The 14,978-nt window shown below is 36.7% G+C and overlaps 1 long non-coding RNA gene across 1 annotated transcript; it reads left to right on the plus strand.

Moving 5' to 3' along the window:
* The first annotated feature begins 6,646 nt into the window (after positions 1-6,646).
* On the plus strand, positions 6,647-7,851 carry LOC112191893. Its single transcript, XR_002933180.2, has 3 exons — positions 6,647-6,710; positions 6,842-6,965; positions 7,764-7,851. It is a non-coding gene; the product is annotated as an uncharacterized LOC112191893 (long non-coding RNA).
* Positions 7,852-14,978: the final 7,127 nt, after the last annotated feature.

The following is a 14,978-nucleotide window of genomic DNA, read 5'->3' on the forward strand; positions in this document are numbered from 1 at the left end:
TAGGTGGTGGATTCAAAGTCTTAGCATTCAACTCTCATATTCATCTCTTAATTCTTTTGTTTCTATTCTTAGTTGTTTAGTTATAATTTCAATCATCACAATCTTCCCAAATGTTTGTTTATTTTTGTGTTCAATTGGTTATTTGAGTTAGAATCAATTTGAGTTTCAATCCTTGTTGGAACGACCTCGTGCTTGCACTAACTATACTACAATCGATTCGTGCACTTGCGAGTAATCATTTAAAACACAACAAAGGCCCTATTTTGGGAGCTTAAAACTTTAGACTTGGTGGATATAATCCACACAAATTCACGCTGTTATTCAAATGACAGTAGTCTTTGCTCCCCCTAATGGCTGGAAGACTGTCTTATTTTGACCATGCTCAAAAGATGCATTCAAAAATATATCACTTTCTTTGGAGTGAAGATGTTTATTGGCTGGTGGCGAACCCAAACCAAGTTTTAGGTAAAAAATGTTTTGCCCATTAGCATCAACCATATTGATTTATTATTGTATCACTAAGACATCATTTCATAATGGCATACTTACACCCTTTGTATGTGTAGCCATATTAGGAGCTGTGATATTGTTTAATGACATTCTCTTCAGGAGAACTATGTCAATTGGATACACTTGCATCCCACAAATCAAATGGAGTCTACATTATTTGTATTAATATGGTCGGTCTCAAGAACTTTAACCCAAGTAGATGCCTTTGCATTTAGCATATAATTTTGTCACTTTGTTTTATCAATTCACTAGTTTTGATATTTCTTGAAGTCAAAATGATACGGTGGATAAATATCTCACACCAATTCACATCGTTCTTCTAGAACAATCTTTCTCCCCCTCATGGAAGGAGGATTGTCTTATTAAAGTGACAACTCGCAAATATGCGGTAAATAAATAATTTGCTTGTATATAAGGTTAGCAGTCATCAAAACTTGTAAGTGATTCCATGCAACATGGTAGACAAAAGATGACGTAACCAATCATGCCAAAATAGTGTATTTGGTTCAAGGAACTTCCGGTTCATGACATCATATGCCTTAGTTTACTGCAAAAAATTTGATACAGTATAAATCTGATGGCATAAAGTCTTCTCCAACCATGTAGGAGGTAATCAATGCAACATTATTTCAAATTTGATAATATGATAGTAGCTCATTCGGAACCATAGATCAAGATCTACAACTCTTGATATGGGTGTTACCTTATCTTCAGTAACCATCAATTGTGAAATATTGACATTTGGAATGGACCAAATTCCTTTTGAACTGTTGGCCAGAATGATATACTCAAAATTTCGAGTAAGACTACAATCCATAAGAACAAGGAACTTTATCATGTGGAGAACCTCAAGTTCTGTGTCACATGTAAATGTGTAGTCATAAAGAGGAGGGACTTCAAGCCGTCATATAATTGGAGATCCAAGAAACTTGAGGTTTCAATTTTTTTTCAATTTATAACAACCTCTTAAGGAACATCAGGTTCCTAGATAATTAGAATAAGAAACATTTAGTTTCAATGGGGACTCAAGAGGTTACAATAAATCTGAGGAAACATAATAGTGCTTTCAACTTTGCTTATTATAAGCAAAAGACGTCAATCATGTGAGATGAATCTCAATGTTCTTATTAATCAACGCAATTTAATTTGACCAGTGCCCTTTCGAAAGTGGCTTGATAATCCTCACATATGTGGATGTTAGGACAGTATTTACATTGACTCCTGATTTTTCTCTTGCCATGATCCACTTCTGGTAGCATTTCATGGTATAACCATGTCAATCAACTTTCTTATCAATGAGATCGATGAGAGGGAGAGGTTATATGTCTCTAGTAATATTTGAGGCACAGGATGCAAAGAGACAATAATATGTGCTCAATCAGATATGTAAGATCTGAGATGTTGTTATATTAGCCTCATAAGCATAAGTCTTAATAATGTTTTCTGAACACCATGGATAAAATTGCATTGCCTAAAAGTCACTCAAAACATAAGTTTGAAGATGACACAAATCAAATTTGTAAGAATTGAACGGTGGATCTCATAGGATATACACGAAGATTCTAGTTCGTGTTATACAGTTAAAACATGACGTTCAATTATTGTATTGTTATTTGATGTAGATTAACATCAAATGCATTTTGAACTTCTGGTTCAAAAAGTGTACACTCGAAATTTGGAGGTTTGAGATATCAGACTGCTAGTCTATATAAAAAACTAATTACTTTAATGAAAATAAGAAAATTAATAGAATGCGAGCAAATAAATAAAATTATGTGATAAAATGAACTGGGAACTTCTGGTTCCATAAATGAAGGAAATGCACAGAACTTATGGTCTGGTTAACTTCACAATATATGATAATCTTGTATCTCATCTCACAAAAGACAATAGGAGAACCAAGTTCTCTGATCTAAATGCTAGTTAGAAGCTTCTGGCTTCGATTGATTGTCCAACTTTGAACTGCAGGTTCTAAAGGTGGTTTGAATTCCAAATTCAAAAATAGTCATAAGGAGGAAGGAACCCCGACATTAAAACATAATTGGAGGAACTTCAGGCCCTCTTATAATTGGGGATTAAGAAATATTTGAGTTCATATACTTGATTACATAGCTTTAAGGATCTTCTGGCCCTCGTAATTGCATAGGTTCTGAAGAGCTTTAGGTCACAATTTTTCAATTTACATTTCATGACCCTAGAGGAACTTCAGGTCCCCATATGATTAGGGATCAAGCAACATGCGATTTTGATCATTGTATAATTCTGAGGAACGTTTGGCCCTCGTCAATTGTATAAGCTTTGAGAAACTTGATAGGAGCATAAAGTGTGACGTTTTTAATATGTATTTTCCCTCTTTTGGCTAAGTTGTTCTCTTAAAATTACTAATTATGATATAGTTTCTATTTTTAGGTACTTCAAGGTCGGAAGTGGTGAAAAGAGGTGAAAAAGAGCCGAAATGAGCGTAAATGAAGGATAAGTCATTTTAGAAATTTTCCTATTCCATTTTAGGAAATATTTCCTATTTTGTTTTAGGGAACTTTCTTCATTTGAACTTTCCTATTTATGATTTTCTTGACTTTAAGAGAGTCCATCAAATTAAGAACTCTTGAGTGATGAATTCAAGGAAAACTTTAAAGAAAAGAAGACTTACATAAATCAGGAAGAATTCAAGGAGATAAAAGGGGAGTGTTTATAGTCAATATTTATTCTTGATTATCTTATTTTCTATTGATTATAGACACCAATTAATTTCTGATTTATCTTGATTATAGGAGTTCATTGTGTGCACAATTCTTGGAAGAAGAAATTAGTGCAATTCAAAGGAGAAGAATAAGGGATGTATTTGGTCACTATTCAAGGGAAAGAGAATGAGCATTTTAAGGGGAAAAGAGATCAGAAAAATCAAGACTCTGTTAGGAGAAAATCAAGGGAATTTGGAGGAGAAATCACCTCTAAATGATTGGCCATGATTGCATCACAAGAGAGGAGGATTCCACTATAAATAGCAGCCATTCTCTACTCCAAGATCATCACTTGTTCACGCAAAATTTAGCTCATTAGCCTAACTCTCTTCTCTCCAGAACCTTCTCCAAAATTCAGAAAAAGCCTGTTCTCGTGAAGAGCTTTAGGACTTCTAGCTCCAAGGCTGTTCGTGTTCTTGAAGGCCTGGCCGTGTGTTCTCTTGACATTCTCCAAGCTTCCTTGAAGATCAAAAAGTGTAATCCATGGCTCTTATTTCTGTTTTCGTACTCTTTAGTATTGAATTTCAAATTTCGTTTATGAGCTTTATTATTGGAGTTGGATTTTTGTTAAGAATGAGTTTATGTTAATAATTTTCATATTTGTTTCTTTATGTTCTTGAGTTGTTTATGATATCTCTACAATCTGATTTTGTGCCATCCTTTTATATCTTTAAGCATATGATTTTGGTTGAATATCTATGTTAATATGTAGGTTAATAAAGCCAAATTTGTGTTCTAATTCACCTAATCGTTTAAGGGCATAAATTGAAGTGGTAATGGCTATGCACAATGGTCGAGATTATATGCACTACACCAAAAACGTTAACACACAACACTTTTTGCACAACGGAAAAAAAAAAGTGTTGTGTGATGAAGAAAAGTGAATCACACAACATGTTTAGTAAACTTACGTTGTATAAGGTGGTTAAAATTCTAAAGTTTTGTTTAGAAGGTCATTGCACAAAGGTAACAAGAATAATCTGTTGTGTGAATAAAAAAAAATTGCGGGAGATTTCCCTCCTAGATGGACTCAAATTTTGCTCCAAATTATACCCTAGATACCACTAAATTGTACAACAGTTTAGTTAATTGTGTTGTAGGAGTATGCTTGCAAATCATCATACAATGGTTTTTAACGTTCCGTTGTGCAAGTGACTGGCAAATTTGGAGAAGTCTCCAAAATGACATTCATTCTCCCCCCAAAACGAGCAAATTTGGCTTCAATGGTTTAAAAAACTATTCTTTCAAGTTCCTACAACGTAATAAACTATTTCTGTTGTGTGATTGAAAAATGCTTAACCTCAGCGCCAAAACTGAAATTTTGATTGCACAGGCGGGAAATGTCCATCTTTGTTCCCTCAGCTTTGCTACACTTCAGACAACATATAGAACTCTATATGTTGTCTGAGTAATTAAAAAAAAAAAATTAATGCGTGGTGCCTTATACGACTCGAGGGCACCATTACACACACTTAACCATATTAGCCATTTTTCAAGTCTAAGCGCAAAACCCCGGAGCCTCTCTTCACTTCGAGCAAAATCCCAATCCTTCCATCTCTCACTCCCACTTTGGCCTTAGAGAGTTTTCAGCTAAAGAACTTCCACACTTTCCCTCTCTCATTTCACTTCCCTCTCTGCGATTGTCTGAGTTGCAAACCCTAACCCTCTCTTTTCTTCCATTTCCGATTTTCGAACTTCAAGAGGCGTGTAATTCTCCTTTCTCCACTATCTCGACTTGAGATTACGGTTCCTCATACTGGAAGAAAAAAAAAGAGGTTCTTTGATGTGCTAGTTCTGGGTATTGGGAAGAAGAAGTTCATCAAGGAATGTGAAGACTGGGTCTTTGAAACCTCCAATAGATCTCACGAGTTAGTGGCGGAGGCACTGAAGAGTATCAAACACCATCGCTAAAAAAAAAAAAAAAGTCATTCGCTTCGGGAAAAGAAGCAGACCAGATCTCTCTCCCTCTCGCTTTACCATCTACCGTTCTTTTCATCTCATCGACGACTAACCAAGTATGTGAAGAATCTGTCGTCATCGATTGTTGTTTCTGTCCGATAAACACCTCTCCATCTTCATCTCTTTTCTATTTATGTGACTCGAGTGATTCTAGGACTAAGGTCGTGAAGTTACAGTTACAATAGGGAGCTTTGGATAATTGATTTATGTTGCTTTGATTCAATTATAGGGTTTAGGCTTCTGGGTAAGTGGGTATTAAGGCTTTGGAGTAGATTAATTTCTGTTTGCTTGATAGATTTATATGGTTAATTAGGTTATTTGGCTATTACCTAGTCGTGACCGTGTCTCCAAGCAGCGAAGAGAAGCGGCTTTTTGGGCTATGGAGCCTTGGGTAGGGGGACGATTCCTAGTCGGCCGGAAGAACAATAGTAGACCTTTGGAGAGATCTACTTAGGTGCGTTGCTCACTTCTTCTTTTTGCTTTGCTTGCTTTTCATTATTGCTAACTCATGTTCTGTTTTGGTATCTTGATCGATCTGTTTTATTTCAACACCTACACTAGTGAAATTTTATTTCAATAGATGATAAACACAAGCAAGCTTGCAGCCCCAAAATTTCTCACTCTCCAAATCACCATCACTATGCTAACACGCGCAATTTCCTTTACCCAACAAATTTTCAATCTTTTTCACTTTGTTACTGTATTTAGACACTTCTTGTTTTAATTCTTCCATCTGGGTTTTTGACAGGAGTGCCTAACACATGGAATGTGATCACCAATTTCCCATTCTTGGTTGTTGGGGTTCTGGGTTTTGTTCTCTGTGTCCAAGGACGCTTTTTCAATATCAGGTTCAGTAACTGTGCACTATCTGTCTCTTTATTCATGTCTTATAGTGATGTGATTGGTTGGTTGCAGATTGGTAATGGATTTGGTTTAGTTTGCCAGGTGAAGTTTGGGGTTGAGCTGGTTCAAATTTGATTCATTTTAACCATTCGCTTTATGGTTCCTGATTCATTTTAAGATCGTTACCTACTTAAACCCAGTTTATTGGTTTACTTTGTGAAGCAGAGAGCCTAAGTATGTAAATTCGATTGAGCTAGTTGAAATTCGATTCATTCTAGTTTGTGCTTTTTCAGTTCTCGGTTCAGATTTTGCTTACCAATTGGAAATAAGATGATATCTTTTACTATAGGTTTGATTGGGTTTGAAGCAAAATTGAAAGAAATTCCAGATTTATGTTCTCAGCTTCTAATTTTTTTTGTTTCTCTGACTTACTGATCAGATAGTTCTATGGTCATCGTGTTGTTGCTGTCCATGGTCATTGTGTTGTTGCTGTCCGTTTTGTGTTGATGGACTGCTTATCAATTTTACCATATTAGTTCATTTGTGAATGCATCTTAATGAGTTTCTGATGGTTTCATTTAATTTGTTTCTTCATATGAGTTTGAGCAAATTTTTGCAGGACATTTTCATATTTCACCTTTGAAGGCATTTGCACAGGTAATGCCCTAGTACATGCCTATATGAACTTGTAAAATGCTACTATATGTGCCAATATCCTCATTACTGACCTGTGTGTATATGTGCTTGTGTCCTCTTGTACACTTGGTGTGTAGCCAAACCATCATTAGGTTATGATACTCTGGTAAACATGGAAAGCTATGCATGCAATTACGTTGTTGATGGATTTCAATGCAACAAGAATACCTCGTTACAATTCTAAAAATGGCGGAAGTGGTCAATTAGGACAAACTGGTGAGTCAGGCACTCTTTCTTCTTTTCTTTGTGTTCTGATTATTCATTGATCTTATTGATTTTCATACCTTTTCTCTCTTTTATGGTGGGTTGAAAATGGTGATATGTTCTTGAAAGTAGTTTAGTAGTAGAAGTTATAAGTTTGCAAGCTTAATATTAGGCATAAGAATTATCTACAGCACTGCTGCAAATTCAAGCTTTGCAATATAATTAATTCATAGCTAAAACCAGCCAGGATTGGGAATGTAGGATTGATTAAGATGTTGAGAAATTGTTGAGAATCCCTTGCAAGGGTTCATGGATTGAATTGAACCACGTTTGATACATATGTTAGTTATATGATTTAACTCAGAACCATAATTATAATACCACATATGTTCAGCCCAGTAACATTGTTTACCCAAACTTAAATGAAGCAAGGGTTTATTGTTGAGCTTTGCCATATTGCTCGTTTGAACAAGTTATTATGGGTTTTGTTAGCCCGAGTTTGGTTATCTTATATGATTCTGTATTTGGAATAGCGTGGTTGACTGAATAGTTGGTTTCAGTGAAGAGTGAAGACTGAAGACACAGTTTAGCCTCTGTATTTTCCACTCCTGTGAGTCTAGCTTCTTTTACTAAACTAGGAAGAGAATGTAGTAGTTTCAAAGTTTACAAATCAGATAGTTTGATTGTTTTCGACAATTCAACTGGTCTGATGGCCCTATGTGTACAAACTATTCCTCTTGTCTATTTTCATTCCTTTCACACATATGATCATCTTCATCTCATAAATTCAATGACCTGTGGTTTTTCCAGGGAATACCAGCAGCAAGTAAAACATTGGATAGTTCTGATGCATGTGTGACTGTTCTTTGTATTAAACTTGTTACGTGGTGGCCATGGGTGAGTCCTTTTTGCTTGATATTCCTTTTACTGCCTTTTGTATGGAAAATGCAAGACTTACTAAATTTGTCAAATTTGCTCAGTTTGGCCATAACATATGCAGTTTCAAATAAGTGAGGTTTATTGTAGCCAAATTGTTTTCCTTTTTTTTTCCCTGATAATTAGCCGCTTGGGTGAAATCCATCATTAACTATTCCTTGCTATAATGACAGGATGAACTCTCATCAAGCAAAGTTGTTGGAGAACGTGATGCACTTTCTCGATTGCTTGAAAGGAAGCACATTTTGTGTGTCTGAAGCCAAGTCATCAGAAAATGAAATTTGAAGAATACAACTTGATTGATGTGAGATTATCAAGTAGCCCTAATCAATCAAGTTTGCAGAGTCGCAGAAAAAGAGCTGTATCATAGCCATATGAAGTAGCACACTTGTTGCTGGTACATTTTGATAAGGAAAGCATCTTTTTTGTGCTTCTCTACTGGTAGATTGTCATGCACCATATACGGCATGTTTTGGAACAATATATGTGTGTGTCAGCTTTTTGATGTCCCAAGTAGATGGGCATGCACTAGAATGCTTTTCTTATGTAAAATGTTGGTTTCAATGATTGGGAAATGCACCCTTTTTGCTTTTGAAGTTTAAAGTATTGGTTATATGAATCATTTGATGGTTTGCAATGTTTGTATTTGATAGAGTACTGTTCATTTGGTAAATGGACCAAATGAATGCACAATCTAATTAAGGAATGGGATGTTTAAATGATCACACAATAGATTAGATATAATGATCACTGCCTGTTGTCTGAATGGTTAAAAATGGGAAAAAAATACATTGTAATCAATCATATCACACATCGGTTTTTAACGAATCAGTGTCTTCTGATTTACACTCAGACAACAGAATTAATTGAACTCTATTGTCCTACAAGTTAATCGCACAATAGAAGCAATTGAACTCTGTTGTCCTAAAGTTAATCACACAACAGATATAGTCTAAGAACTGAAGTTTGAAGAGCAATTAGACAACAGACAAAACAAAAAAATGTTGTCTGATATGCTTAACATACAACGGTTGCAAACTGGCACTGTTGTCTGAAGACGCCCCTCAACTGCTGCATAGCTGTGCGCTTGGCATCTGCCGAGCCATCTACCGAGCTATCACACAACAGTTATAACACATACCTGTTGTCTGTGTGTTTATCACACAACTGTGTTCCACCGTTGTCTGATGAAAGCTCACTCTACAATGGTGGGTCTTCAAATCACACAACGGTTTTCTGCCGTTGTCTGATAACAAAATTGGTGTAGTGATGCTATATGTTTGTGCATTTGTAACTTCTTATGGATGCATACATGTTTGGATTCAGAATTTTAATTGCACTTAATGATTCATATTTAATGTTGACGGATGCTCTTCAGTAGTAACATAATGTTTTATATGAAATATTTTAAGTTATGGACTTTTCCTAACTTAGGAGATTAAAAAGAAGAATTAAAGTGGTACTCGATCTCTTCAGACTTGTACTTTGAATTCATTTATGATATTTAGTGTTGGCACGATTTAGGTTGTATAGATTGAAACAATTCATTGCATGTTGACATGGTTTGAAAATTCTGATTTGAGTGTGAAGAAGTTGATCATTGTAGGTGGTTTTATTTGTTTTGTTTTTATTTTAAGTAGATTAGGAACCAAATATCAAAACCCCAATTTTATTCTTTTATTTATTAATTGACCTTTTTGTGTAAGTGTACCCTACAATCCTCGGACTGAACGACCCTTGCTTATCCTATACTGACAACTACATTTTGCAGGGTTAAATTGTGAGGCTATTTCAGCCGCATCAAAACTTCATGTTGCAATTTTATCATTATGCAACTCTCGAGGAACTTCAGGCCCTCGGTAATTAGATTAAGAGACTTTAGGTCTCAATCAGTTTTTATTATAAAAATTCAAATTACATGTAAATATGGATTAATTATATTCAATTGTCCAATAGATGTGGGTAAGAAGAGAAAACTCCAGAACTTAAACGTAAGAAAAAAACTGAAAAACACATACCCTGATTTCATTTTACAATGAGGTATTGGGTTCTATCCATTGTGCCATGAGAGCTTCTGACAAAGGCACTTTTTCATTTAAGAGAACATCCGATCTTTTCTCCTGTGTTAGAGAAGTAGGGAACTCAACGAGGAACATTACTTTCATATTTCCTCTCTTCCCTTCCTCCTTATTGACATACCTTGGTCTGGAATGGTCTTACCGTAGTCCGAGTATATGATATATGCAGTGTTAATGTCATATTTTCTCCACCCAGAAGAGGAATTGAGATTGTGCAACCACTAAGGGCTGTGGCCATATAAAGGCTGTGATTCCTTCTATATGTAGAACTAAACTCATGCCATAATTATCCAATATGAAAGGAACAAAAAATCAGAGATTTTATTTCATATTGAATGGCCCAGTAAAATAAATAATTAGAGAACGAAATAGGCAAAAGAAAACTGTTGCATCCTTATGTAACCAATTAATATGAGTTAGAGACATTATGAAGGTCAACAAACAGAATCCTAATGGTATCAAACATCCCAAGTCCTAATCATAATCATTAACCAGTGCGAAAGAAAGAAAGATAATGATCATATGGGTAACAAAAACAAAAAATCCGTTCTACCGATTATAGCAATAGAACAATCAACATCGATCATCTGAATTAAAAATAAGCAAAAGAAACTCATAGATCAAGAACACCGGTGAAAAGCAACAAATTGCATTGTATGACTTTTAGATCATCATTGAGTTTAGAGAGAAAAAAAAAAAAAAAAAGCAAAGCGTGCTGATAACGTGTTATAAAGTAGGAAGAAGATGAAGAGAGAATAGTTTGGAGGAAGTAGAAGTGTTCTCATTCAGTCTCATTAGCCTCCCTTATATAGAGGTAGGGTTTACATCAAAGTACATAACTAATTAGTATTTACGTGGACATCCACATAGATAATAATATTTACAACATTTTTTGTGTTCATAATAGTTTTTTATTCTTTACATCTCTGTATTATAATCATCGATTGATAATGACTCGATGAAAATATAACGGTTGAATGGATTTTATGGTGAAGATTCATTTTACACTTATAGTTGTAAAAACCGTCGATAATGCATACGATCAAATAAGTTATTTTAAGGAAAATTTTTAACAACAGTACACAACAAATAGGTGACTCCGAACTTCACTACATTAGGTTTCAAAACAATCATTTCGGTACATGAACTTGAAATCTCGACCCAAAATATATACATGCCGTTACATTCTACGTTAGACAATGTGATTTCCGTCAAACTTTAAGGGGCAAATCAATCACTTCTTAATTTAGTATTAATTGATTATTATTGTTCTCTCTCTTTCGTCCCGTTCAAACCCAGCAAACTCATGTTCTCTCTCTCTCTCTCCCCCCCCACCACAAAATTCAAACCCAGCAAATCCGGCCAAGGAGTAAACTCCTTCTCCCCATTAAAAACTGTTAAAGGTCAGAAACTTTGATAGTTTGATAGATAAAAAGCTCCAAAACATAAGAACCCAGAACTTGTGGCTCAGCTCCGTCTCTTTTTGCATTTCCAGACTTCTCTCTCCAATTTTCTCCGGTCATTTTCAGTCAATGGCTTCCTGGTGGTTGAGGCCTGAGGTTTACCCGCGCTATTTTTGTCGTCGGAGCTGCAGTCCGATATTATTATTATTTTTTTTAAGAGAATGGGTATTGGTTTTAGAATGGGTTTTAGATCGGAGAGGGATCGGATCATACTCGGGTCTGGGCAAGGATATGTCGCCGTTAGGGGGAGAGGGGACGAGATTAATGGATCGATTGGTTGGTGGTTGGCGGCGATTTGGCATATGGTTTGAGTTCTGGTGTTGACCATGGTGGATTTGTGGCTGGCTGTGGGTGGAGTGCATTATGGATAAGGACCCCGGTAGGGCGGAGCAGCGGCGGTGCTGTTTGGTGCTGCCGGCCAATGGGTCGATGCTAGGTTGGGAAGATGAAAAGTGCTAGGCTGCTAGTTAGTTTGTTTCTATTTAAGATCCTCTGGTGGATGATTTGATCAATTCAAGAGGCCTTTTAGTATATTTCTTTGATTGGGTCTGCTCTCTTTTTGTTTCATCTTGAAGCTTGCACAATTAGATGAGATAAAGGTATATTCAATCATGCTTTGGGTTCTCCAAAGTTTCAAACTACTCCCCTTTTGTTGTCTTCGGCTTACATAGCAATGTCCACTATTCTCAAGTGATCCATGTTGTTGAGTAGTAAAATTTGATTCTTACCTTCATTTTTCAGGTGCTTTACAAAGATCTGGGGCTTTCGAAATGTATAGATCTTGTTGACACTTGCATATGATCTAAAATCATTGTTCTTATCAGAGAACAAAGGAAGGTGGAGAGAGAGAGAGAAGAAAATACTGAATTACCTTTGAAAAATGAATAATTACATAAGATTAACGGTGTTAGTAACACAATGTACTAAAAGTGTGTCATGTACCAAAATTATTGTTTTGAAACTTAATGTACCAAAGTTCGGAGTCACCTATTTGTCGTGTACTGTTGTTAAAAAATTCCCTTATTTTAAAATTACCACTGGGTTAAATTTTTTTAATGAGTGAAATAATGAATCGATTTAAAGAGTATAAAGGGAGCAAAAATATCATTTTGATCATCTAATTATGAGTCAGTCGACATATTAGTCACTATACTTTTAAAAATTTCACTTTAGTCATTGAACTTAGACACTGTCTATCACTTTGGTCAATGCGGTCAACTTTCCTATTAAATTCTAGTGAATAACTCATATTTTCACAGCATTTTAGTCAAACTGAGTACTAAATTTCTCTTTTTTCCTTTTTATTTTCAAGATAGTTAGGCTAAAAAAAGAAAAAACACTGAACTTTTCTTGGACATTCTTTTACTCTTCTAGTCTTCTCAAAGAGACACTAAGGCCCGGTTTGGGATTGATTTTGAAGCTGCTTTTGGGCTTACGGGATGGTGTTTGGTAAAGTTCTCTAGAAGTTCCTTTTGGGCCAAACAGCTTCTCCTAGAAGCTGATATTGAGAAGCCACAAATCCTAGGCTTTGGAGCTGCTTATGTGAAAAACACGGAGCAACAGTAAGGTCTCAACTAGAGAAAAAACCCTAGAGAGGAAAAAAATCTTGGGAGCCGCGTGGTCCTTCTTGCCTGTCCGGCTGTGCCTCGGCGCTGGCTCTGGCCTCTGGCCTTGCCGATGCACGGTGCGTGGGACCGAACGGGTGGTCTGGTTCGTTGGCATGCTTATGGCTCAGTGGCTGGGGTTGGGAAGATGCTTTTCTCGTCGTGCTCATGTGCAGGAAGCGGTTGAACGTGGATCGGGTTGGTGGCTGCTGGGTGGGATCGATGTTGTTTGGCTCTATGGTGCTGCAGTGGGATTGACGGCGACGCTACCATGGATAGGTGGGAGATCGGAGATGGGAGGCGGAAGGACAGGCTGGCTGGGACCGGTTGGGATCGAAGGTCGGTCCGGTTTGGTTCTGATATCCGGAGTGAGGCCTTGTGGGGCTGGGGTGGTGGAGTGGGTGGGTAGTCTTGGCGGGTGGTTCCACGGCGGAGATGGCTCGCAGATGGTTGAGGTCCGACATCGGTGGTGGAGCGGCGCGTATGGTGGTGTGTTGGTTCAGGTGCCTTCCTGGACTGGGCTAACGAGGTAGGGCTTGGCTGCCTTAGCTCTATGGGCCTGGGCTTGTTATTTACTTATAGTTGGTGGTTTGTGGTTAGGTTTTTTCCGTTTTGGTTTTTGTTTAGGTATAATAAATCCCTCCTCAATTGAGCGAGGTTAGTTTGTTTTGGGTTCATGGTGTGTCGTGGTCTGGATTTTTGTCGGTGCTTTTTGGTTATCAACGTGATGGTGAATCACCCTTACACGTGGTCTGGCAGTTTTGGATTGCGGTGTCCGAATGGGTGGAAACAGTTCACCGTAATGTTGGCGACTGGGTTGTATCGGTATATGTTTGGTGGTTACTCATTGTAGCTCGAGGGTATGAGTGTAAAATATGGTTAGGGGTTGAGCCTTTTTGGCTCATGGAAGTCACTCCTGTTGACGGTCCTGTAACTATGGATCTAATGTTATGTAATCTGTTTGGTTATTAATGGAATTATTTATTCTAAAAAAAAAACACGGAACAACAGTACAAGATTAATAAATTATACCAAATTTCCAATTATGTCCCCATCCTTTTCTGAAAATTACATCGAGAATGTAGGGTTAGCTTTAGCGACAGACGCATTCCCAGCCTCAGCCTCTACCAAATTCTAAAGGTAAAAACTCAATCTGTTTGGTAGATTTTGCGCAAGATTCACAAAGGGGTTTGATTGATAGAAAATTCATGCCTAATGATGGGTCTGCAATTCAATTTAGTTATGCGTTTATATTCATCTTTGATAGCATCACCGAAATCCCGGTACTAATTTGGTCAATTTGTCAAAACACTTCTAGATATCCCAGTGTCCCTAGTTCTTTCTTCTTTCTTTCTTGTTTATGTTTTCACTCTCCTCGCATCTTTGCAGTCTTTGTGTGCTTCTGCATCTTGGCTCTGATATTTACCACTTTTTAATATTGCATGTTGATTTGCCTTGCAGGGTATAATGCTCCAAACTTGAGGTATGAAGAAAATGTATGTTTCAAATGCTAATTTGTTTTCTTTGATCTGGTTCATTACGAGTACTAATGGTGCTCTTGTGCTTCATCAGGGTTCACCGTAACAGTTAAGTGGCAGAGAAGTGGATAGAAGTGAAATTATTGAAGCAGAGGACAATCTCACATTGCAGATACCATCGACTCTGTCGATTGTTTCAATTGCTATCAATGGCAAAAGAAAAAGAAAATACACTGTGAAGTAGGCATTGGAGAAATTGATTCCTGAAGGAAACATCTTTTTCAAGTTGATACATGTCCAAGCAAGAATAGCTGAAATTTCAATCCCCAAGTAAGCTTATGCTTCTACAACTATGTTGGAGCCAAGCTGCGTGTATCTTATGGAACTTTTTTTTTTCTTTTAAAAATGTATACTGTATAAAAAATTGAGCTCGACTGACTGATACCTTCTTCATTTTGAGATTATA

Source organism: Rosa chinensis, chromosome 3 (genome assembly GCF_002994745.2).
Source record: "Rosa chinensis cultivar Old Blush chromosome 3, RchiOBHm-V2, whole genome shotgun sequence".
Lineage (NCBI taxonomy): Eukaryota > Viridiplantae > Streptophyta > Magnoliopsida > Rosales > Rosaceae > Rosa > Rosa chinensis.